Genomic DNA, 26,246 nt, shown 5'->3' with positions numbered 1-26,246 from the left:
AAAGGAGCTAGTAGGCCACAAAAACTCCCACCCTCTTAGGACTTCTGCTATCATTGAGATGAAAACTAAAACCAAAATTCAGACTTCACTGGACAGGAACAAGAATGATCTGAACAGCTATAGCCCCTTTGTCCATGAGGAAACCAGACAGCATGAACACACCTGTCACGGGTGCTTGAGAAATGTGTGTTCATGTATTGGGTGTATACTCTCCTTCCCTCCGTCTCCTCACCTCCCTCTTATGGGTGTTGTAGCCTGTCTTAGTTAGGGTTTCTATTGCTGCGATGAAACACCAGGACTAAAGCAACCTGGGGAGAAAGGGGTTTATGTGGCCTACACTTGCATGCACACTGCTGTTCATCATCAAAAGAAGTGCAGGCAGAAGTCATGCATGGCAGGAACCTGGAGACGGGCCATGGAGGAGTGCTGCTTACTGGCTTGCTCCTCATAGCTCTGTCAGTCTGTTTTCTTATAGAACCCAGGACACCAGTCCAGAGAGGGTACCACCCACATGGGCTGGGCCCTCCCCATCAATCACTAAGAAAATGCCTTACAGCTAGATCTTATGGAGGCATCTTCTCAACTGAGGATTCCCCCCTTTCAGAAGACACTAGTTTGTGTCAAGTTGACATAAGATTAGCCAGCACACAGCCCACCTTTCTTCTTTGTCTTTTTTGCATTTTTGAAGCATGATCTTATGTAAACACAGGTACTGAACTCCTGACTCTCCTTCCTCTACCTCCCAAATGTATTATGGCCCATGCGGCCACTCAGCTTAACTTCTATATGCACTTCACCAGAGTGCATTTCAGTAGTTTCTCCCTCAAGTGCTTCTGACTGCATCTCAGTAAGGACAGATCCTTTGGATTTGCCAATGTTCCATTATTTATGCTCTGTCCAAAAAAAACAAAAGCAAAAACCAGGGCTAGCAAAATGGCATGAGATCGTGGTTGGTTGCCACAAATTAGAATTACCTGAGTAGGAAGCATCATCTGAAGAAGTGTCCTAATCACATTAATTGATGTGGGAGACCCACTCCAACTGTGGCTGGCACATTCTCATAGCAGCCAAGCTAAAAAGGTTATGGCAGAAGGGAAATCAGTAGTCTTTTTCTTATGTGGCCGCCTCTTACCACCAAGGTGACCTGCTGCTGCTGCTTCCTTCAGTGGAGTCTGGAGTTCCCAGACTTCCATCATGGGCTGAGGATGAGGGGCAATCAGAAATCGTCTAGGCCTGGTGCCCAACGAGGACTGCTGAAGCACCCAACCCCATGAACTGACCAGCTAGCCACTGGGTTATTAGCCTCTCTGGTGAGAGACAGCTACTATGGTATGACTACAACTGCTGAAGTATCCCAGTCTCTCAGCTGTGAGATAACTGCTACTATTTTAACAGAAGCTGGCTTAATAAATTCTTTTATATATAATAAATATAATAATAATATAATCATTCATCCCATTGCTTCTGTTTCTCTGGAGAACCCTGACTAAACTAATACACATGACCTGAGTTGAATCCCCAGAATTCATGTAAAGGTGGAAGGAGAGAACCCACTCCATAAAGCTGTCCTCCGACTTCTACACATATACCATGGCACATGAATGTATGCACATGTGTACATACATACACACACAAATCCCATCTTGGTATCACCTACATAATAATATACAAGTAAAGTAAAAATAAAGGAAATTCAAAACTTAATGAATGTCAAGAGTGTGTGAAAAGTGGTCCTACTGTAAATGGTAATCCAGCAGTGGAGCAGCCCCAACAAGCAGAGGCTCTTTCCAGCAAAGCCTATGCTTAGAATGTCTGGATAACACCTGTCTACTTATCACAACACTGGGGCTGGGGCTTCTATTTTAAATGGTACCACCTTTGAAGAGTTAATTGGTAAAGACCAACACTAACTACTTCCTAAGGAATAATTAACACTTAGGAAAACAGAATAAGCTGTAGTGTATCAGGTACACTTTGGTTACTTTTTGCAGGAGCAGTTAAGGATGTCTATCTCCTCCAATCAACTATCTTCCACTACTGTTTGATAGCTGATTTAAAGTATGATGTTATATGTAAAGGTCTGAGATCCTGGCACAGGCATTTCCCATATGATTACTTAACCTACATGGGAAACTGCACACCTTTATTTATGCCTTTGTAAAAAAAAATTGCCTGTGTGTGTAGTGAATGCATGTGTGTATGTGAGTGTATCATATATGCACATGGCTGTATAGACCAAAGTTAACATCTGGTGCTGTGCTCAATCACTCTCTACTTTATTTCTTGAGGCAATTATTCTCTCAGTTGAAACCCAGAGCTCCCTGATGAGCTTGGCTCACTTGCCCATTTGCCTGTTCGTGCTTCCAGAGAGCTCGGATTACAAGAGACCAAGTGTGCCCAGCTTTACACGGTTCTGGGAATCCAAACTCATGCACTCATGCTCATGCAGCAAGTAATTTATGCAATGTGCAATCTTCCCAGCTCCTAGTTTTGCTTTTTTGAGATAGGGTCTCACTCTGTAGCTTGGCTGGCCTGGAGCTCTCTCAGTAACCTAGGCTAGCCTAGAACTCATAGTAGCACTGCCTCTGAGTGCTGGGATTATAGGTGTGAGTCCTGAGTCACCATATCTGGTCCAGGTTATTCTATGACGGACTGTTTTCTCAAAGCCTTTGAGTATCTCTGTGAAAATGCAGCCTATGCAAGACCTCAATCCATCTGAAGCAGACTCAGGCAGAATAAGCATTTGTCTACAGTTCAAATGAAAATATCAGTTATTTTTAAATAATTATAGCAGCATATCTTACAATAATTTAAGAGGCTATAACCTGACTTATTACAGAGAAATGTCTATTAAACTTCAACTTGATAAGAGCCTGCATATGCAGCCAAATTTAATCAATTCTCTGTAAAAGAAAAAAAGAAAAAAGAAAAAGAAAAACAACCTATTCCTCTATCCCTGGGAGGCCTGCTCTTTTCTGAAGGGGAATGGAGGAGGAGTGGATGTGGGGGTTAAGATGTATTGAAAGAAAAAAAGATTTTAAATAGTGAAGATTCAATTAAACAAATAAGCAAAAAACTAAATAAAAATTGCTCACATCTCTACTGGATAGTAGAAAGAAAAGATTCTAGGCAACAGGCAACAACACTGAAAATATACGTGGCTGTTTTTATCCATCAGTTCTGCAGCTATGAGTTCAATAGTGCACATACAAGATATCTTTAAAAACACTGCTTTTATCCTGTACATATCCTCCTTTCCCTAAATGATAGAGTACAACATTATACTATACGAACACAGTAAGTAAGCTCAAGATGATTAAAGTAGACAAAAGGAGCTGGAGAGATGAGTCAGCACTTCAAAGAGTGTGGGCTGTTTTTGCAGAGTACCTAAGTTCAGTTCCCAGCACACACTGGATGGCTTATAACTGCCAGAAACTGCAGATCCTGAGGAGTACCTAGGCCACCACAGGCACCCACTCTCATGCATTTATCCTGCAACACATATAATTAAAAAGAAATCTTTAAAGTAGACAGAAGAATGTGATTGGTTATATGTAAACATTACATCACTTTATATAAGGGTGTCTTAGTCAGGGTTTCTATTGTTATGAAAAGACACTATGACCAAGGCAACTCTTCTAAAGGAAAACCTTTAATTGGGACTGGCTTATAGTTCAGAGGTTCAGTCCATTATCATCATGGCAGGAAGCATGGATGCAGCAGACGTGGTGTTGGAAAAGGAGCTCAGAGTTCTCCATCTTGATCCACAGGCAACAGAAAGTAAACTGACTTCCACTTCTGAGATTTCAAAGCCTGCCCCCACAGTGACATACTTTCTCCAGCAAGGCCACCCCTACTTTAACAGGGCCACACCTCCCAATAGTGCTATTCCCTATGGGCTAAGTTCAAACACATGAGTCTATGAAGGCCATTCCTATTCAAACCACCACAAAGGGCCTTGCACATTCTGGTACCCACAGAGTGTTTGGAAACAACAGTCATAGATACTGATGGCTGAACATGCAGATACCAATAGTAGCATGCCACTGGTAGGGTGATGTGATTTTAACCTACAAAAGCAACACAATTGTATTTTTGCCGTAAAAACACTTTGCCCACTGGATGGTGGTGGCGCATGTCATTAATCCCATTACTTGGGAGGCAGTGGCAGGCAGATCTCTGTGAGTTTAAGGCTAGCCTGGTCTACAGAGAGAGTTCCAGAACAACCAGGGCTAAACAGAGAAATCCTGTCTGGAAAAACTAAAACAACAACACAAAACAAAAAAATACTTTGCCCTAGTAAGAACATAATATTGCTAATATATATATATATATATATATAAACACAAGTGTGCTTTTCTAAAACTTAAATAATAAAAATTATAGCATACCCAAGCTACCAATGGTTTGGTTTTCCTGGCTATGGAGAGAAGATGGAGTTGGAAGCAGAGACATTTTAAAACTAAAGGGTTAAAAAAAAACAAAGTCAAATTCTACTTGTGGTCTAGTGTCTGGTGGTTATTAAAACAGAAATAAGGAGTCTAATTTCAAGATGCTGAGATTCATTTTATTTTTACATAAAGATGAAACAAGCTGACATCTGCTATTTGGAATACAAAAGCCTCAATTCTAAAGTCTTGCTGTGAACAGAACTCTTTGAAGGTGAACTTCAAGTCCCTCACTCTCAGAGGCCTTGAGTTACTAAGCTCCTGCTTCATATCTCCATGGTTGATCAGAACACATTTTCTAAGTACAGTCTGTATCATTCCAAGTGTTTCATAAACATCTTACATTTACCAGAGAGATTTGCAGCCAAACAGGGCTCCACCTTCTGGCTCAATTATTCTGAAGTCTCTCTGTCTTTATCATCTTTATTCCCTAAGTCTAAATTTAGAAAAAAATTAATTTATTGACAGGACTATCAACAGGTAATTAACAGCATTAAATGTAAGGTAAAACAAGAAAGAAAGAAAAAATGAAGGAAGAAAGAAATAGGCACAATAATATTACTTGAACATGGAAATCAGACCACAGAGTATCTGAACTAGAAATGTCCCTTAACCAATAAGGTCCAAAGCTTTTCAACCACCTCGCCTGATGCAGTAACTCCCCATCCAAAAGAGGATCCACCCAAAACCTGCTTCCAACACCAGTCATGTGGCAAGTGCAAGATATTGGCTCTGGAGAGGCAAAGCCAAGGGAACATTCTCTAGCCTCTAACAATGAAGGAAGCCAAGTCAATCAGATACTTAAAATGTTATCCCCAGCAGGGTTATCCCCAGAAGTGGTATACCAGACCCAACCAGTCTAAAACTGTTCAGCCTGCGTCCTCCCTTCTGTTCTGTCCAACTCTGAACCTCCTTATGCTTGGGCAGAATGGCTCCCAAAGCCACAAACTTGTGAGGTGCCCTTGACCTGTCCCTTCATGTCAGATACTGTGCCAGCTCACCTTCCCAGAATGACATGCACAGATGACCCTGCTGGGCATCTTCCCTTTCTACTGAGAACTCAGTGATCGCATCAGAGTGCTCCAGCAAAGAGGGCACAAAATTCAAGGCTGGAGTATCTCTGGGACTTGTGAAAGGACAGCTGGGAGGAGAGGCTCACTCGCTCTCAGCTTTAGTGTAAGGACAGCCCTGTCCAGTGATGAGGCCCACAATGCTAATTCCCAGGGTGGCTGCAGTCCTCCTGGTTTCTGCAATGTTGTTAGTGTTTGTGAATTCTCTTACTTGCAATACTGTGCATGAGCTTCCTGTTAACTTACAGCCAGGATCCTGACAACTACTCTTGTACTTTTGCAGCTTCCATCTTTTCACTGCACCCCAGCACCCAGTTTGGGTCGTCACCAGCTCTCAGGCACAGCAGCACAAAGCACACTCAGGCTCTAGAGTACACATTAACAGTATCCCCTTGTTCTCTGCTAGATGCCTCAATCCCCCTACCTACTACTGAGGACAAAATGCTAACTCTGCAACAGGACACATTTAACTTCCACAACCAATATTCTTCCCTAGCCAACCAAAGACGTGGTACTCTGATGAGAGTGCTGTGTCCTGAACCAGGCACCCTGGAGCAGGCTGACCTCAGACCACCACCACACATGCTGAACCCATTACTAGGAGGATGCTTTCATTCCTACAAGCATGACGAAACTCAAGTCAAGTGGCTTTCTTTGGGCTTCTAATAACCTAGGCATCAAAGCATCGATGTAAACCTCCACTTTACTATGACTACACTGAAAAGCTGTTGTAGAATATATATATTTTTATTCTTGTATTTGACCATATTCACTCAACTCCTCCCTTAACTCCACCCTCACCTCCCTATTCCTATAACCTCTTGTCTTCTTTTTCTATTTTTATAAGCCAAGGAGTCCAATTAGTGCTGTCCATGTCCTCCTGGCAGTGGGGCCACAACTGACTCTTCCCTAGAAGCCAGCAACTATCCACAGCCCCTTAGTTGGGGGGAGGGGGTCATAACCCCACTCCATGTTAAAATGCTGACTGGCTTAATCTTGTGAAGGCAACCTCAGGTGCTGTGAGCTCATGAGCACGTAAGTCCCGTCACATTCAGAAGTCAGCTTTCTCTGGGCCTCCCTAACCTCTGGCTCTTACAGTCTCTGCCCACTCTTCTGTGATGTTCCTTTCCCCTTGTGAAGGGATGGATTTGTGGCTGGGCACTTCACTAAACATACTACTATTGTTCTGCTAAATAGACCCAGCATCAAACTCCTCTTTAAATTGGGGTCTCTTTCCCCACAGATTAGTGCAGCTCTCAGGACTCATCAGAGAAGTTTCTCTGTGCAGCGGGTGGTGGTTAACACAGAAACCTACAACTGGTTGAAGAGAGGAGTGGAGTGGGGTGGGGTGAAGTGGAGTGGGGTGCCCTGTGCACATGGCTTAAACATGCATGGATGGCAGGTGCCCGTGCATAGCACACCAAGCAGAAAGGACCAAAAGAAACAATCACTGGAGATAATAAGAAGTTCTTGTCTCCAAGATCTGAGTCCATTCTGTACACCTCCACTCCCCGCCCCAGCACACACAAAAAAGCCACTACCAAAACAAAACATAACAAAAAAAGAAGTTCACAAACGTATATGTAAAAGTCAAGAGGTGGAAAGCACCCAAATGTCCACCAACTGACAAAATATGTATATCCACACAACAGAATACACTAAAGTAAAAATGAGGCTCTGATATCTGCTACAACCTCAATAACACGCTAATGCTGGATAGTTTTATGTTAACTTGTCATAAGCCAGAGTCTTTTGAAAAGAGGGAACTTCAATTGAGAAAATGACCCACTAAATTGACCTGTGGGCAAGTCTATTGTACTGTACATTTTCTTGATTAATGATTGATGGAGGAGGGCTCAGCTCACTGTGGGCAATATCACATATTGGGTCAGTGGTCCTGGGCTTTATAAGAAAGAAGGTTAAGCAAGCCACAAGGAGCAAGTCAGTGAGCAGCTCCCCTCTCCATCGGCTCCTGCCTCTGAGTTCCTGCCCCTGCTTGAGTCCCGACCTTGACTTCCCTGAGTAACCATGTGTGACCCAAGAGTTGTAAGCTGAAATAAACCCTTTCCTTTCCAAGTTGTTTATGGTGTTTTACTACAGTAATGTAAACCCTAACTAAAAGAACCACATACTAAATGAATACATTTACATGACATATCCAGACCAGCTAAATCTAGAAGACAAAGATTAGCACTGTCAGGAATGGGTTGAGTGGGAAGTGACTGTGGAGGGTTAGACAATCTTTATAGAGAGCTCACAGTATTCTGAACTTAGACAATAGTGACTGCTGTAGAATTCTGTGAACACACTAAAACCCACTTTTATGAACCTTGCAGTATGTGACTTAAGTATGACTAAAACTATTATTTTAGGAAATAATGGCATAGAGGCATAGCACAGTAGTGCCCCGACTCAGAGGCCTACTTGAATCTGTTTGCGACAGGATAATCTGTCTTAAGAACACACAATCTTTTCAAACGAGGAAAGGATTGATTTTCCTACCAATAAATCCCCATTGTGGCCAACCATAAAATGAAATCCAAGGTAAACAGAGCCAAGAACAAAAGAGCATACAATCTGTAATCAGCCCGTAGGTATAGGATGGAACCAACTCAAGACTGTATGCGGAGAAGTGTTCTCCAACACACAGCTCACCTCCCGCTGGCCACAGCTACTTCAGTAAGTCTAAGCACTTCTGCCTCATAAGGAGAAAACCTGCCAGCCTCTTGACTGGCACAGAATAAAGGAAACACGCATTCTCTCCTCTCACTACATCAACATCCTGCAGAAGGCCTGTTTGTACTTGGCTGTCAGCTGCCTTTCACCTCTGAGCATGGCTAAATTAAACAAGACTATGCTGTATTGAACACAGTCAGACACCCTGGCAAGCCGAGAGACTTCATCAGGCAATGGCTAAAGATGTAGGAAACCAAGAGAACATAGCACTGAGAGGATCACATGGTGTGACTGTCATCCTGTTCAAAACTGCAGACCCTACAACACTGGAGACACTCTAACCATTCCTAACATAATACCTACATCCTCTGTGACATACGACAGATCTGAGAGCCAAGGAGAGGACTTCAGCCACACACCTACTAGCTACATGCCCAAGGACAATTTTCACAATCTCACTGTGTCCTTCTGTGAGATACTGAATGAACAAAATGAGGTCACGAAAACAGGGCACAGTACTCAAGAATGCTCCACCAGGAAACATCTTCCTGCTCACAGCATCATGTGACATCCCAGGCAGGGCTTACCCGCAGTCCCAGTCACTTAACTAGGCACACTTCTTCCAGGATCCAGCTTCATGGAGCAACCACCGAAAGACCCCATGAAGACTTCATCCTAAATAACCTCCTTCCTCCATGTAGCCCCCACCACAGAACTGAAGACAAGAAGCCATCAATAAAGTCTCTCATCAAATGTATTAAATCAGGGCGTGACACAAAGCCTTCATTCACCTAACAGGCATTTAAAAGCACTGAACCGAGACACTTGAAGTGCATATTGTGCAGAACAGTAATTGGTAACCTTTCCATAAGACTGATGCAATCTGATTATAATTCCCAAGTGTCAGCAGTCAGTTCTTAAGGTAAAAGAAAAAGGAAGTGGGATGGCTTCAAGCACTCAGAGAGAGGTGTGGGAGGGTATCCTTTCCCCTGACAGCAATTCTCATTTGACTGAAGGCTGCTAGAACAAGCTCAGACTGGAAAAATCTGTCACATTAGAATCGACTGAAATGCAATCAAGATGAAATTTACTGGGTTTTAACATACACAGCTAACTTTCATCTTCCTCTCTCTAAAGATAAAGAAGAAGAGCTTGTGTGGAGCTGTGTCTATGCTAGAGGAAAAAGGCCAGTTTGTACTGTAATCTCATGTTAGATGTCAGATTAGCATCTAGGCTCCAAAGCAGCGGCCTTCCTCTGTCTAGCTCTAGATGAATTTCTATCAGGCCACACACAAGGCACAGCTCTCAGGGCTGGCAAGGAAACACTTTTTCAGGGAGGATGGGACACGGAGCTGAGGGATGTGGAGTTTAGGAAATAAGTTGTGGCCCCAGGCTACTGCTTTCCTCTCTCCCCACCCCCTTCCAAAACTCTTCCTTCAGCATAGAAGCACAAGGAGAGAGCACATCGGACTGACCCTGAGGGCCTACTGTTCCCACCACACAGCAGCAGCAGACCCCTTCCCTGACACAGTTCAGCCTAACCCCCCTGCCTGCAAAGCAGATCCATTGAGAAAGCTGACAATCACATGCCCTGAATGCTCAAACTCAACCTCCCACCTCGGCCCAACTTTTAGTCCAGTGGTCACTGAGGCTGTCAGTTTAAACTCAAAACTCTTCCTGCAATGGGAGGAAGCTGCTAGAGACACCCCCTTTTAAACAGTCACCATGTGAGAAAGCCTTGAGATCAGCTTACAGTGCATTTCACCAATGCAGTGAGTTTGAATTAAGATTTCCATTCACTACTCACTTCCCCAAGTAACTAGAACTTGGGTTTCAAGGCATTCTCACCAGTGAAACAAAAGGGCTGTATAAACAACTACTATACTACCATAGAAAGGGATTCCAGAACAAAGAACTACAGAGTTGTAGGGAAACATAGGGGGGGTTACAATATTATTCCCAGTAAGACACCAGAGGGACTATCAGAGGAGGCACAGGAAAACCTTCCTCACTCAGGGCCTACTACTGCCTACCAAGTCCACCTCGGCGTAATTGTGATCTCTTTATTATAAAGTTGTTAGCGTTGGCAAAAATGGCTCAGTTGGGAAAGAACTTGGACCAAAAGCCTAAGGACCTAAGTTTGATCCAATGTCACAATGGAAGAGCCAACTCCCAAAAGTTGTTCTCTGACCTCTACATGTGGACTCTCCGTGTGTGCGCGCGTGCGCATGTATATGTGTCATTCTCTTGCTCTCTTTCTCTGAGATGGCACAAATTTAAATTGTAGCCCCTCTGCACACATCACAACCCCCAGGTTTTATAACCTCAAACACTCCTAAGACAACCACCCATTACATTAGAGAAAAGGAAATTGTGAAAAATTTATATTTTCAAAGAAATGGTTTTAAAATCATAAGACTTACCTCAATAAAAATATGTATTGTCCTGTCTTACATTCTCTTCCTTAGCACCTTTATTATGAACCTGAAAAAAAAAAAGAAGAAATTACCTTTTCTTGACCACCAACAGCTTGCCAGCAGGTAGTTACAGACAACTCAGAGCACTGAGATCACCAAAAAGGGGATGGCCAGGAAACAAAAAAAGTTGAACAAAGAGAAAACTTCTAAATCCTTCAGGGACCCTCAGATGATGTTAATTCTGCATCTGGCTGGGAGCTTGGCATGGTGCTCAGACCACCTGCACCAACCAGGGTATCTTCAGTCAGCCATCAAACATCTGGACCCATTTTCTGTGTGTCTGCCAATAGCAGTCAACTACAGACTGAAGGTCACATGGATGACCCAGCCAGGTACTCCTTGGCAGCTCTTGAACACACATGTTGTTCATGCTTTTGTTAGTATAGCTTCTTATAAAGAGAAGTCTACCTCTCAATTCATCTAATGTTTGTGTTCCTATGGCTGTCCTCAAAGGGCTAAGTGTAATAGGTGAGATGAGTTACCTGACTTGCAAGGAAAAGGAAGACCACAGTCGAGTCTTCCTTCATTTGGTTAATATCTGGTTTGCCTCTACCAGGTGTTTGCTTGGGTATTAGGTGTTTCTCATAAGAGAAGCATGGTATCTCTTCAGTTTCCAAGCTACTCAGGTACAAATCACCAGTTGAACAAGCTGCTGGATATGAATTTTTACTAAATGCCACACTTGAATGGCAGCATGAGGCAACAGAACATTCTGGATAGTATTCTAGAAACCCAAGGCCTTTGGGACACGCCTAGCAGCATCATGGCCAGGGTGGATACAAGGGAGGATTAAGTAGTGACAGGCCAGAAAGCAAGAAGGAAGCCTTGAATGCTAGTCAGGCTCATTCTCTATTCTCAAATGTATTGATTAATGATTGTACTAGGGTAGGCCTATAATCCCCGGTGGTGGAGAAGCTGAGGCAGGAGGATTACAAGCACAACGCTTGATTGAATTACATAGTGAATTCGAGACAAACTTGAGAAACTCAAGGAGACTCTACCCAAAATTTGATGATAAAAAGAGGGTGAAGCTAGAACTCTTAGCTCGGTGGCAGAGTACTTGCCTAGCAAAAGAGAGACCTTGGGTACATCACCAAAGTGATGACCCTGCTCAGACCAAGATCTTAATTCTAACTTTAACATTCCTGTGGCTTTTCTCTTTCTCTTTCAAAAAATGTCAAGGAGAGTGTAGGAAACAGAATGCAAGAAGGCAGTGGTTGAGCAGACTTAAGTTTGCCCCTTCCTCCTTAGTATGTCTATTAGTGTCCTCCGTATTACTCCTTTTATAGATGAGGCAATCAGGTTTGAAAAAAGCTAAACAGACTTTTGAGTTATTTCTTTAATGTGATTTCACTTCTTCTATTTCCCTCTAGAAAGGAAGGACACAAAGTGCAAAGATGTGCCTAACACACATGGCAGCCAGCACTGAGTTCCCAGACAGGCTCTTGCCAAATACACCAGAGCACAGAGAATATTTGCAGTGATGCAGCTGAGTCTGCACCCCCCCCAACACCCCCAGGTTAAATCTTACAAAGACCAGAGACTGAAGTGTAGAAATAAACCCACAGACTTAACAGAAACAAGAATGAGGACATCCAAATTCAGGTTCCATAGAAAACCAACAGAAACCATGTAAACCTTAAAGAAAAACATGTGGATCTAGAGCAATGGCTCCATGGTTAAGAGCACTGGTGGCTGCTCTTCCAGAAGGTCTGGCTTCAATTCCTAGCACATGGTGGCTCACAACTATCTATAACTCAGATGCAGGGGATGCAACATCATCTGGTTCCCACAGACACTGCATGACGTAGAGCACAGATATATATTCAGGCAAAACACTTACAGACACAAATAAATTGTTTTTTTTTTTAAAGAGTGTCTTTTTTTTTTCTTTAATGGGGCTGGAGAGTCTAGGTGGAGGGTGAACAAGAGCGGCATAGCACCACGACTGATTCAGGCTGTGTATGTGTCTTAGCCAGGGTTGCTATTGCTGTGATCAAACACCATAACCAAAAGCAAGTTGAGGAGGAAAGGATTTATTTGGCTTACGCTTCCATATCACTCACTACTCATCATCGAAGGAGGTCAGAACAAGAACTCAAATAGGGAAGGATCCTGCAGTAGGAGATGATGCAGAGGTCAAGGAGGGGTGCTATTTACTGGCTTCCCCCCCCCCCCCGTTGCTTGTTTATCCTGCTTTCTTTCAGAACCCAGGACACCAACTGAGGGGTGACCCCACCCACAATGGGGCCCTCCCAAACCAACCCTAATTAAGATAAAACCCTACAGGCTTGCCTGCAACCAGATTGTCTGAAGGCATTTTCTCATTTGAGGTTCCCACCTCTCAGACGACTTTAGCTTATGTTAAGTTGATATTAAAAAAGCCAGCACAGCATGTAATCCACAGATTATTTCACAGCCTGTGAAGTGTGTTTATGTGCTATATGTAAACACTACCTCTAGCAAGCCTGGATTTCATTATCTCCACAGGAGTCTTGGAATCAACCCTCCACAGAAACTGAGGACAATCATACCTGTGTAAGTTCAAAATGGTGCAACTCAAGAAGCAAGGAAATATTTATAAATTAAAACACACAGCCCAGTAACTCAGCAACCCCACTTCTGGGAGTACATCACAATGGTATGCACAGTGTGTAAGACTGAAGACAAAGCAAACCCTGGACAGAACAGATGCCTAGAGCTGTTTTAAGATGTTTTCTGGGGCTGGAGATGCCAGTGGCTCTGAAGTTAAGAGCACTGACTGCTCTTGCGAAGGACCCAGGTTTGATTTCCCAAAACCACATGGTGGCTCACAACAAACTGTAACCCCTGTGTCAAGGAATCCAATACCCTTTTCTGCCCTCTGAGGCCATTGCATGCATGTGGTACACAGACATAGATATAAGCAACACTCATACACATAAAATAAAAATGAATACTCTTTTAAAAATGTTTTCTGTAAATGAACACGATACACTTACTAGGTGCTAACATCAAACACTCTCAAGAGCATATAAACTAAGTAACTAATGGAAAGCCACGTTAGGACAGGCTACATAGTGCACTGTACTTTATATAAAAAAATTACAACCCACTGACATTTGCTCGTATCTATAAAGAGAAATGATGGACATATTTATAGGAAATAGATAAAAGCTATATGGGGAGACCCAAGAGAACTGGAAATTTGGCTTTCCGGACATACCTGCATTATTTAAGTGTTTGAGTCATATGAACATTTTGTCCATATAAACAGAATTCTTTTTTTTTTTTTCGGTTTTACAAGACAGGGTTTCTCTGTATTGTTTTGGAGGCTGTCGGTCCAGCCTGGCCTGGAACTCACAGAGATCCGCCTGCCTCTGCTGGGATTAAAGGTGTGCGCCACCACCGCCCGGCGTAAACAGAATTCTTAAATGTGGAAAATATAATCACACAAAGAGAACTGCCTATAAGCCAGAGTTTACACTTAACGATTAGGAGGGAATATTTCTTTTAAATTTAATATTGAAAGGCAAGCAAAGCATGTGATGATGCTAAAAGTGATGCTAAAAGTATGGTTTCTAGAGCAGCAGCCGTGGCTGACTTGGTAAAATGCAAAGTGCTCCCCCTACCTACCCAGGCTCCAGGTGGCCAGCAGTCCTGGGGGTTCACGCTCCACTCTGCTGCTGCTTCTTTGTTTTCATGTGTATGTTTGTACACTCTATATACCAACATGTCTGCATGTGTGTACACGAGTGTGGCTCCATGTGTATGTGTGTACAAATGCATATGGAAGCCTGAGGTAGATGTCAGGAATTATCCCTGGTTGTCCTTGCACCTTATTCATAGAAGCAGGCTCTCTCAATCAAACCCAGAGCTCACTGATATGGTCATACTAGTCAGCTTCCGAGGCTGAAATTATAGGTGGGCTGCCACACTCACCCAGCATCTCCCTGGGCCTCCTGCAGAGCTCACTTGTGCTGCAAGCACATTAACTATGGCTCCATCTCCACAGCCCATCATCTGGTGCTCCTCACAGGCTCAGCTCAGCACTTGTCTGCTTGGCAAACAAGTTCTAGGGCTTTATATGGAGCTGCTAGTGGGGGACCACCAAACCTGAAAACCTGAAAAGGACAAGGTGCTCAAGCTGTGTTATACAGTTGGGTTTCCTGCGAGCCTGCCCTTGGTGTCGAATGGCTAAGACACCAGGGGACAGCTCTCCACATACACTGTCTGCTTCCTACAGTCAGTGTTTTCAAACACATGTCTTCCTATGCAGGAGCAAATGTGAATCACTGAAATTACTCTAAGGATGACCCATCCGAGAAAAGATTATCAGGAGAACAACATGCTTTACCGAAAGGAAGAGCAAATTAAGCAGCCGACCAAAGTAACTCACGTTAACCTCATGCTGGCGTACGCCACCATCCCAAGAGGCTTTCCTCTAAACACTTGTTTAAAATGGTTCCGAGAGTGACAGTGATCTTTAAGTCTTCAAAGTAAAGAATTCCAGTCAAGATGAAGGATCTGGAAAGTGGGTAGCTTCGTTGTGTAAGTCATCCCTTGGATTCAATTTTTTTTGTTAGAAATCAACCAATACATGAACATGTTTGAACAATCCCTATTTCTCTGAGATGGTATCATCAAAACATGCTCTTAATTCATAATTCGTACTCAATTCATTTAAGAACAGGTGGCTGTGCTGGCTAGACTTATGTCAACTTGACGAGAAGAGGGAAGCTCAATTGAGTTTGGCTTATGGGCAAGCCTATGCTGCATTTTCTTAACTGGTGACTAGTGAGAGGCCCCTGGGCAGGTGGTCCTGGATGTTATAAGAAAGCAGGGTGAGCTGGGCAGTGGTAGTGCAGAGGCAGGTGGATCTCTGTGAGTTCGAAGCCAGCCTGAACTACAGAGCTAGTTCTGCTAGTTCCAGTTCCAGGACAGCCAGAGCTGTTACACAGAGAAATTCTGTCTCAAAAAAAAAAAAAAAAAAAAAAAAAAAAAGCAAAGCAGCAGGCTGAGCAAGCCAGTAAGCAGTGCTCCTCCATGGCCTCTGCGTCAGCTCTTCCTCCATATCCTGGCTCTGAGCATCTGCACTGACCTTCTTCAATGATGGACTGCGATGTGGAAGTGTAAGCAAAATAAACCCTGTCCTTCCCAAGTTGCTTTTGGTCACAGTGTTTACTGCAGCAATAGAAACCCTAACTAAAACAGAAGTATTCTTTTAAAGTAGTGATTAGTAAAAAACAAAACAACCAAAAGCATTGCCTTTATTACCTGGGAACTGGACAGTGTTTGCTTAAAGCAATAAAAATTAATTACTTTCGATTTACATGACTTTTTCAACTCAGAAGAGTTCACTATATCTATGACTTGACAACTTTAAATGTATCCTATTTTCACAAGTCTTTACTTATGTTAATTTTCAGTGCCTTCCTAGAGTAATAAGCAACCAGAATAAATAATCTATAGCAAGAAACAACTATATTAAAGGGAAAAAAGTGAAAATAAACTACTTTTTCGGACTGGAGAAATTTGCTATGTTGTAGCTACAAAACGGACTGAGCTTAACTTTCAGCAACAACTTCCGGTACAGACAGTTTTGTTGTGAGCCATCCCCAGAATGGCTTAGATGGGCAATTTTAGTTTTCACTTTTGAGCATATCTGTATTCTCCAAATTCTCTAATAAGATTATCAAAGGCAGCAAAGGTTGCTTATGTAGGGGCTGCACTGACTGGTACTCAATGCCACTCGGTTATCACCATCCATGAGGCTGCTGAGGCTTACAACTCCATTTTCACCTCAAGCTGCTCAGCAGTTCAAGTGTGACCAACATTCCCAACAAGGATTCCCTCCAAAGAGAAACAGCAGCAGGTGAACAAGTATTAACCCCACCTCCTGAGACTTGAAGGTAACCAATGAAAGTGTCACTTACCAAAGACACTGTCTTTTTTATATATCAGACACATCAGAGAGAATTTTGTTTTTAATTCCCAACGAAAAGTGTGCATTAGATTGTTATAATTAGCTAGGTAGTGGAGCACGTGCTTTATATAGTGGTTCTCAAGGGGGCAGAACTGTCCCCAAGGCACACTGTTAATTACTGCAGAGACTTCTTGACGGCAGGCAGCAGAAAGCATCTGGGCCTGGGATCCAGGATCTAGACCCATACAACACGTGGGTGGTAGAGGTGAAAATCCAGGCTACCCTGGCCCACGAGCTCACTATAGGATTCAATCCTGAACCATTTGGCAAGATACTCTGGGAAACACTCATCATCCTGCCCTAACAATGGAGGACAAAGTGGTGAGGGAACGGGGAGCCATGGGAACTTCCAAAGGGCTTCCTAGGCACAAGAGAAGCCTCTACTGCCAAATGCAACAATTTCAATCTTCTATTTCCTGATTACCAACGATACACATTAGGGATTTGACGTGATCCCTTAAAAGGTGGTAATCGGATTTTGTGATGCAAAACGTGGGTTACAATGTAGCATGGAGTACTATACCCCTGGAGGGCTGTATTATTTGAGTGTTGACTGATTCAGGCTGTGATTTATCTTGTATGCTGTCATTCAGCCTACACTGTTTTTCTTATTAGCATCAATTATCCCAAGATGGTCTTCTCAAGTCCCAATCTTTGTTCCTGAGGCTGCAGGGTCTGCAGTATTACTTCCTAGCAGGGCATCTGGGCTATCCAAGCGCGACAGCACCTCTTCTTACATCCAAATGGGAGCATTATACTGACCTTGGGTCGTATTTATAAAGGTATATTATTTATGAACTTCGTGTCAGGGTGGCAAGGTGGGCTTTACAAAAGTTTGCCACAGAAGTTAAGAGGCCTTGATGGCGAGCTTCACAATCACTAAGGCTTCAGACAAGAAACTTCAAAGTTTCCTTTGCCTGAGGCAAGCCTTGAGCTACCCCTCCGGCCTGAGACCCCACGCCCAGCGCACCCCTCGTCACTCTCGGCCAGCGTCTGCTCTCTCACACAGGGCCAAAAGATAGTTCTTGAACATTCAGGGCTAGGGAACCTTCTGGGACAGGGCAAACTTTCTGCCTAGAAACATGGGACGCTGCGTGCAATTTCAGGAGGGCTTCCAGGCACACGCACCCTCCGCAGCCCCGCGGGGGCCCCAGGAGAAGAGCGCGAGCAGAACTGGGGAGGAGGATGGACGGTGAGTCCGGGGCGTGGGCCGTCCCCATCCCCACCACGTCCCCGCAGTGTGGCTTCGGCCAGGGCGCTGCAGCTCCCTGCAGTTCAGCGTGGGAGCGTGCAAGTGACGCGCCTGACACCGTGCAAGCCAAGGCGGACGGGGAAGATCGGGTGGCGGCCGGCCGCGCGCAGGGACCCCCAGAGAGGGACGCCTGGCTCCGCTGGCCCGGAGACCGCGGCCGCCCCGCCCCGCCCCGCGCGAGTCCCGGGACAGCGCGCACCAGACGGCGCCGTAGCAGCCTCGGGGAGCCACCGAGGACACGGGCCTTCTACCCGCCCCTCTCCCCGAGCCCGGCCTCGCCCTCCGTAGCTCTCCCCTTCCTCAGCCCAACGGCCGCCTCTTGCCCGTCCGCCGCTCACCTCCCGGGCCGCTGCTGCTGCCGCCGCCGCCGCCGCCGCAGCTACCGCCAGATCTCGCGAGACTTCGCTCCGCCCCGCGCTTACCCCCCCTCCCGCCCGAACGAGAAGGGCACCGACCCCGGCCTAGAAGCTCCAGGAAGCGCCTTGCGGACCCTAGGAGTTTACGACCAGCTTCTCTTCTCCCACTCGGCGTCCGCCCACGCACGTGACCCGGAAGGGTTAAAGCCCAGGTGCGAGACTGCTATCACGGAGCCCTCACCTGGCTGGCCCGGAGCGCATGCGCGTACCGGGCTACGGAGCAGCGCGCTCAGAGGTTCTGCATAAGCTCTGGCTGTGCCCGAAGTCAGTCAGTCAGTGCATGCTATCCCTGCACGCTCACAGCTTATGGTGCCTCACTGAGTGCATTCTTACCGTCTCCCCGTTCCAGAGTGGGGGTCAGCCAGGACGGCAGACCCTTTGTGGAGCCGGGGCTTCTCTGATGCCCGATCCGCACCTCGGTTTGGCCCCGAGGGGCCCCCCTTCTCTTGAACCCAGTTTCACTCCCACCTTTGTGCAGCAAGATATTGCATGCCCCTCACTCTTTGCACCAACTCCCTGAGCCCTAAAAAGCAGTATATGCTTTCCTTAGAATGCAGTGGGAGACAGTAGGATAGACTGGACCAAGGACAGAACCAGAGCATAGAAGGTGTTAGGGCAGCGGTTCTAGACCACAGGGGTCTATATCACATATGCTACATATCAGATATTTACATTACGGTTCATAACAGTAGGAAAATTGTAGCTAAGAAGTAGCAACGAAATAATTTTATGTTGGAGGTCCCCAAAGCATGAGGAACTATATGAAAGGGTCACAACATTAGGAAGATTGACAACCACTCCTTTGGGGAGGATCGTGTGACTTCTCAACAGGAGAAGAGAGGCTGGTATATTGAGGTACACCAAAGTAGGTACCCATAATCTCCCAAGCTTGCAATTAAGAAAATATCCCACATAGTCATAGGCAGTATTTGAACCTGCATTGAGTCCAGGGCCTGGCACTGCCTTGTGGGAAGGTCTTTGTGTAAGGGTTTCTATTGCTGTGAAGAAACAAAATGACCATGGCAAGTCCTATGAAGGGAAACATTTAATTGGGGCTGGCTTACAGTTCAGATGTTTAACACATCATTGCCATGGTGGGAAGTGTAAGCATTACAGTGGCTCAGATGGATGGGGATTCTGGCAATCAGGAGCCACAGAATACTGAGTGTTACAGCTCTGGTGGAAAGCTATTCTGGCAGTTGGGAGTGCCACAGGTCGCAGTAAGCATAGCAACTTACAGCCTTGCTTCAGGGAAAGGCTTCCCCAGTATGACAGCTCTGCTCCAGCAGAGGAGGGCATCAAGGTGAAGCTGTTACAGTTAGGCTCAGGTTCCCTAGAGTGTAACAACTCCACTTCGCTAGAGGAAGGACAGGGTGGCAGAGGACAGCTGGGCAGCTGGGCAGCCCGACAGCCACAAGCTGAACAGACACAGGGTTTATATAGGGCTTCTTAGGGGGCAGAGTTTTTCTAGAGAGATTTCCAGGGTGGGGATTGGTCAGATTTCAATCCCTGAGCTCAGAATGGCTAGATCTCATGCTCCGGGATTGGCTAGTTTTCTGCACATGTTTAGGGTCAGATTTGGCTCTGGTCGCAGGGCCAAAGTGTGATTCTTTTCCCTACTGGAAGCATGGTAGTACATGGACAGACATGGTGCTGGAAAGGTAGCTGAGAGTTCTACATCCAGATTGACAGGCAGCAGGAAGGAAGAGTGAGCCACTAAATTTGATTTGAACTTCTGAAACCTCAAAGCCCATCCCCTGTGACACACTTCCTCCAAAAAGACCACGCCTCCTAATAGTGCCACTCTCTGTGAAGCCTATGGAGGAGCACATTTTATTCAGTCCACCACAGTCTGGATCTGTGTATTCCTATGAGCTGACTCCTCTGTGGCAGCTTCTGTAGACTCAGAGCCTGGAAGGTTCTAGCTCACCTCTGCAAGCTGTACTGAAGCTGTCTGAGCTGACCCATCTTGACAGTCACTTTATGTCAGCAAATATGGGTCCACATCAACCTTCCCAACCTAACCTTTCTAGAAGGCGTTCCTCTAATAGAGACCAGAGCATTTGAAATGTAACAACACAGCTCAACAAAATGGGATGGAGTTGAAGAGAGAAGATCCCATCCAACTGGTAGTTACCAGTACAAGCCCTGTTAGTTTGGTCAGTCCTCCCAGAGCCCCTATTAGGCAGTGTTCTCCAGGGAAAAAACAATAGGGTATAGATTCATGAAGGTATTTATCACCAAGGCTAAGCCCCACAATACCAGCAGACTGGTAACCATGAAACTCTGTGACATAGCTCAGTCCAAGTCCAAAGACCCAAGAACCAGAAGAGTTAATGATGTAGTGTGCTCAGTCTTAGTGAGAAGGCCCAAGAGCATGCCAGGGGTTGGGAGGGAATGGGTGTAAGTCTCTGAGCCTAAAGATCAGGGTACTTGAAGTTCTTATGCTGAAGGACAGAGGGCTGATGTCTGGGGCTTAGAGGACTGCCCTTGTTGGCCTCAGCCCACTGATTCACATTGCAGTCTTTTCCAGGCACGCCCAGCAGACACACTCACACATAATGGGCTGAGAATCCCTTAACCCAGTCAGGTGGATGCCTCAAATCAACTGTCACACACTTATGTAGAAGTGTATACTGTTTCTTTTTCACGGACGAAGAAACCAGGAGTCTAGAAAATGAGTGGACTTGCCTAAGGACACAAAATTGGTAAGTGGCAGTGTTAGGAACCCCACTCCAGGTCACTGACTCCAAACATATAAAACTTGGCTTTTGTGACCTACAAATTCTTTCCTCTCCCAATACCCTATCGTAGGTAAAGGCACGTGCTGCCAGTCCTAACCACCTGAGATCCATTCCTGGGATCCACATGGTAGAAGGAGAGAACCAACCCTCAAGGTGTCCTCTGACCTCCCACTGTACAAATTGCCTGAGATCAAGATTTCAACAAAAAAATATTCAGCATTTTTCTGTCTGATATAAAATACGGGTATGAACTAAGTTAGTATACAAGATGCATATGTAAAATTGTCTTAAACAGACTGAAGACCTCTTACCATGGGAAAGTTCCCTTAATACCTGTCTTGTTCCTCTTTTCCCAATATAAGCTCCAAATCATGCTGGAAGATGGGCTTGGTTGTGGGACTAAAAGCATTTTCTATCACAATGAAAAAAAAAGAAAAAGATTGGTCTTACGTAGCCCAGGTTGTCCTTGAATCCACTATGTAGTTTGAAAGGAGACTGTGCCTTCCCCAAAGCCCTTTCTTCCCAACTTTCGATAAGAGGAACAGCATTTTTTAAAAGTCTCTCCCCATTTTACAGGAAAATTTACCCAGACATTTTTAAATATCTGACTCTGAAAGTCACTCCACTGGGGGAAAAGCAGCCACAAATAACAGAAAACAAGGGCAACATTTGAAAATGAATAAAGTTGAAACTTGTTAACAAAATTCTAGTGGGATTTGGCATTAACATCTGTGACATTGTGAACAGAGAAGCTGTCCCATGTCCCCAGCAACGGCAATGGCTTGTTATGGGAGTGACCCTCAGAAGGGGTAGGTGTAACAATATCCACAAGGGCATTATTGTTCGACTACTAAAATATGAGAGGTATCTAAATGTGTCCATTCTTTGTTTTAGTTTTGGTTTTTCTAGACCCAATTTCCGTGTGTAGCCCTGGCTGTCCTGAAACTTGCTGTGTAGACCAGCCTGTCCTTGAACTCATAGAGATTCATCTGCCTCTGCCTCTGCCTCCCAAGGGCTGGGGTTAAAGGTGTTTAAAGTCACTACTGCCTGGCTCAAATGTGTCCATTCTTAGAGGGTCAAGGCTTATTATATAGTAGGTGGTATAACTGAGGATGTAAGGTATCAAAATGTCTTTTGATCCATGAGGGACTTTATAAATGCTGGTAATAGGGTTTGGTTAATGCTCCCGTGAAAACTTGAAGCATTAACTGGCTAGTGTTGTGTTAGAGGGAGAGAGGCAGGAATCAATAAGAACAAAGGAGCTCTCTAAAAAGGATTGGGGAGATGGCTCAAGGTGAAAGCTCTTGCCTGTGCCAGTGTGAGGGCCAGCATTCAGATCCCCAGAACCCACATAAAGTCTGCCATGGTAGCCCACATTTGTAATGCCAGTGCGGGGGAGAGATAGATAAATGTTTGGAAATGCAAGGACCAGCTATCCTGGCGCACTCAAGCAAACAACAAAGAGATCCTGTCTCATACACATGCTACAACATATCTCTGTGTCCCTCTGTCTGTCTGTCTGTCTGTCTGTCTGTCTCTCTCTCTCTCTCTCTCTCTCTCTCTCTCTCTGTCTCTCTCTCTCTCTCACACACACACACACACATATCATACATATCATACACATACACAAGATATTTTTTAATAGCTGGAAGAGTATGGGGAAAAACATGCTTGAAATGAGTTCTTAAGTATATACCAGAGATAGTAGGTGTCTTAGTATTCTGTGTCTGTGAAGAGACACCATAACTAAGGCAACTCTTATAAAAATAAAGCATTTAATTGGGGGCTGGCTTATAGTTTAGAGGGCTGGTCCATTATCATCAAGGCAGTGAGCATATGGCCGCAGGCCGGTAGGTATGGTGCTGAAGAAGTAACTGAAAGCTTTACATCCTGAGAGCAGGGTAGGAGACAGAGAGAGCAACATTAGACTTGGCACAGGCTTTGGAACACCCTCAATGACACACTTCCTCCAACAAGGCCACACTTCCTAATCCTTCTGAACAGTTCACCAACTGGGTTCTAAGCTTGCAAATATATGAACATGTGGGGGCCAATCTCATTCAAATCCATACAGTTAGCAAGGTAGAAAGAAGACATCCTTCTAGAGATAGGGACAACATGGATCCCCAAGAAATAGTATGGGTAGGTGTGAACACAGAGTACCTTGGGGCCTCTGGAAACATTGTACGTCACATATGCAGCCAGGCGTGGTGACACACACCTGCAGTCCCAGAACTGGAGAGTCTGAGACAGGAAGATTTTTGAGTACCAAACCAACCTGAGCTACACAGCCAGACCAGACCCTACTTCAAAACAACAACCACAAAGGCCTGTACATGCTGTGGTAGTTTGAATGTAGTTGGCCCCCATAAACTCATAGGAAGTGGCACTATTAGGAGGTGTGGCTTTGTTGGAGGAAGTGTGCCACTGTGGGGGCAGGCTTTGAGGCCTCCTATGCTTAAGCTACACCAAGTATCAGTTCACTTCCTGTTGCCTGTGGGTCAAGATGTGGACTCTCAGTTCCTTCTCCAGCATGCCTGCATGCTGCCTTGTCCCACCATGATGACAATGGACTAAACCTCTGAAACTGTAAGCCAGCCCATTTGTTTTTCCTTTATAATAGTTGGCCATGGTCGTGGTGTCTCTTCGCAGTAATAGAAACCCTAACTAAGACACATGCCATAAACATGGAGAGACACTGGAAAGGAGGTGACTGAACTGAATCAAGACGGTCCCCAGGTACAGATCTGTCCTTCCTTATTGGCCAATCCAGTCTCATCATTGTGGAGTCCTCCATCTCTGCTCAAAGGCTTGCCCAAGGGTAGTGTTCTAATTCTACTTCTGTAGCTGTGATTTAAAAAAAAGCAACACAAGGAGGAGGGTTTTGTTTGAGTTAGAGTTTGTGTGGGGGAAGTTAGGGGCAGGAACCTACTTTAGTCACATCACCCCACGGTCAATAGCAGAGAAAAGTGGGTGCGCACAGGCTGCTTCCCTGTTTGTGTTCAGCTAGTGTTTTCTCCACTCCCACATGTTTAGGACCAGTCCAGAAAATGGTGATGCCCTCCTTCAGGTTGGGTTCCCCCCTCACCCCCAGTTTACAACCAAGACAATCCTGCCACACACACACATACATGCCCACAGGCTAACCTGACAGAGACAATCCCTCATTAGGACTCTTTTTTTAGGTGACTCCAGGCTGACAGTTAAAACTAGCCAGCAAAGATACAAAGGCTGTAATTGACAGCCATCCCATCTGCAGGCAAGGAAATGTCCTAGCATCCCAGAGTCAGCCTCCTTTGCCACTCACGTTCCCTGTCAACCTGTGGTCTCACAGGAGGTTGAACCCCAATATAAGCCTCCACTCTGTCCATGTGAGTGCTGGCAAGCAGATGAGAGCAGCCAGGCCAAGCCCCTGACACCCAGCACTCCGAGATGGCGGAGACTCACCCACCTTTCAGTGGTGGTGAGTTCATGGGATCAGCCTACCATGTGATCTGGGGTACTTTTCTTAGAAGCTTAATGGAATGCTCTCCTCTCCCCTAGAGCCTCTGTGAGCACCTAACATCCTCTACCTTTCTGCTTAAAGCGAATAAGACGTCTACTCAGGAGCTCTGAACCCACAGAAGCCAAAGCAGGCTGGAGCCTGGGGGACTTGGAGGAGAGGCTTACTGACTGCAGGGCAAAGGCAGCTTTCTCTGCTCTAACTGACCATCTCTTGGAAACCAGCACACTCTGTGGTCACTGGTGCTTCGCCCATAAGAGGTGGGAGCCGTCAAGACAGAGAACCAAGAAGTCAAAAGAGCTTGGCTCCTTGGTGACATCAGCACACTGCTCTGGGAGGACTCCAGACCCACAGGGCCCTGGACAGCCCCTTCACTGAGCTAATAACCAACTGCATGCGGTTTCTGTCCCCAGCAACCTAAGCATTCACGTTGGCACGAGAAGAAGGCAGCAGTTTCTGAGGAGTAAGCTTGCATGCCCTGCCCCCGCTGTGCCCAGGCTGCTCCAACTGCTGGGCAGGCTTTGCATACATCCTCCCTCCCCATCAGACTTGTTCCCGTAAGCCCTGTCCAGATCCACTTCTTTCAGTCTAGAAAGCACATCCTCCAGCCCCCACCCGACCCCCACTCCTCCTATTTGCTTGATGAGTGAAGTGGTCTCTTCCCTCTGCTCATACAACCGGTGAGTAGCAAAGACGACAGTCTATAGGACGTTGCATGCTTTTAACCACGACATCTAATGTCATGTACTGTCCAACCTCATTACATTAGAAAATAAAAGCTATAGCCTGGAAGCAGCTTCCTCAGCACAAAGCCAGCTCAGTCTCTTACTCTCTGCTCCTGAATACACTTTTTGTTTTGTTTTGTTTATTTGAGACAGAGCCTCATGTAGCCCAGGCTGGCCTCCAACTCATGTAGCCAAGGCTGACTCCAGAGAACTCCTGACCCCTCCTGCCTCTAAATCCCAAGTACTGTGATTATAGGTATGTTATAGGTGTTCACCACCATGCCTAGCTTTGAACAGGTGTCTTTAGGCCCCCTGTGAAATGGCAAGATCACCTTCTTGAAGGCTGCTTATTGTCTGTGCTGTTCAACAAAGATGTATGGATCCCTACTATCTGGGTGTGTACATGTTGGTACTTCCTGGTTCCCTTGGGTTGGGTCACAGTCTAGTCAAAGAGGGTGAATAGAGGGAGAAGATGGTATATCTGGGACAAAGCTTTAAAAGCTAAACTGAGACAAGGTTCTGTCTGTCCAGCAGGGCAGCGCCCAGGACAGTGGTGGGTCTGCTGAGCAGTGTCCATGGGGGACATGGACACACAATGTGAGCTGAGGATGAGCTTTTTGATCCTAAGACATTTGGAAGTGGGCCGTGATGGCTGTCCCCATGTGCTCTAGTCTGTCTTGGATGACCATTTCTCCTCCATAGCCATGAATCTTACATCTGTGAACTCAACGGAGGAACCAATGTTTTAATCTGCATGTTCACTGAGCAGATAACCCCCTCTAAACAATGCAGTATGCCAACTCTGTATATCACATTTACACTGTAGTATATTAAAGCAATCTGGAGATGGTTCCATTTACTGATGGTTACAAATATAATGTGCAAATACCATGTCATTTTTGTTTTGGATATTCCATTTGTGTATATGCTGCATGCATGTGTGTGTGCAAATGTGTTTGCATGTGTGTGAA

The 26,246-nt window shown here is 45.3% G+C and overlaps 1 protein-coding gene across 4 annotated transcripts in view; it reads right to left on the bottom strand.

Moving 5' to 3' along the window:
* Positions 1 to 18,305, bottom strand: part of Mrtfb (myocardin related transcription factor B) — a 156,550-nt gene extending 138,245 nt beyond the window's left edge. For 2 of the 4 annotated variants that reach the window (XM_040730943.1, XM_040730945.1), the window contains exons 1-2: positions 18,227 to 18,303; positions 10,618 to 10,678 (exon numbers count right to left, since the gene is read on the bottom strand). The gene's annotated coding sequence lies outside the window, so the exon portion shown is untranslated. Of the gene's footprint in view, positions 1 to 10,617; positions 10,679 to 18,226 lie in introns of all 4 variants that reach the window. The other 2 variants (XM_040730947.1, XM_040730944.1) reach the window with 2 other exon arrangements.
* Between the last annotated feature and the right edge of the window lie 7,941 nt (positions 18,306 to 26,246).

Source organism: Mesocricetus auratus, unplaced genomic scaffold, assembly GCF_017639785.1.
Source record: "Mesocricetus auratus isolate SY011 unplaced genomic scaffold, BCM_Maur_2.0 Super-Scaffold_100024, whole genome shotgun sequence".
NCBI classification, from domain to species: domain Eukaryota; kingdom Metazoa; phylum Chordata; class Mammalia; order Rodentia; family Cricetidae; genus Mesocricetus; species Mesocricetus auratus.
This window is presented reverse-complemented; position numbering and strand designations above follow the sequence as displayed.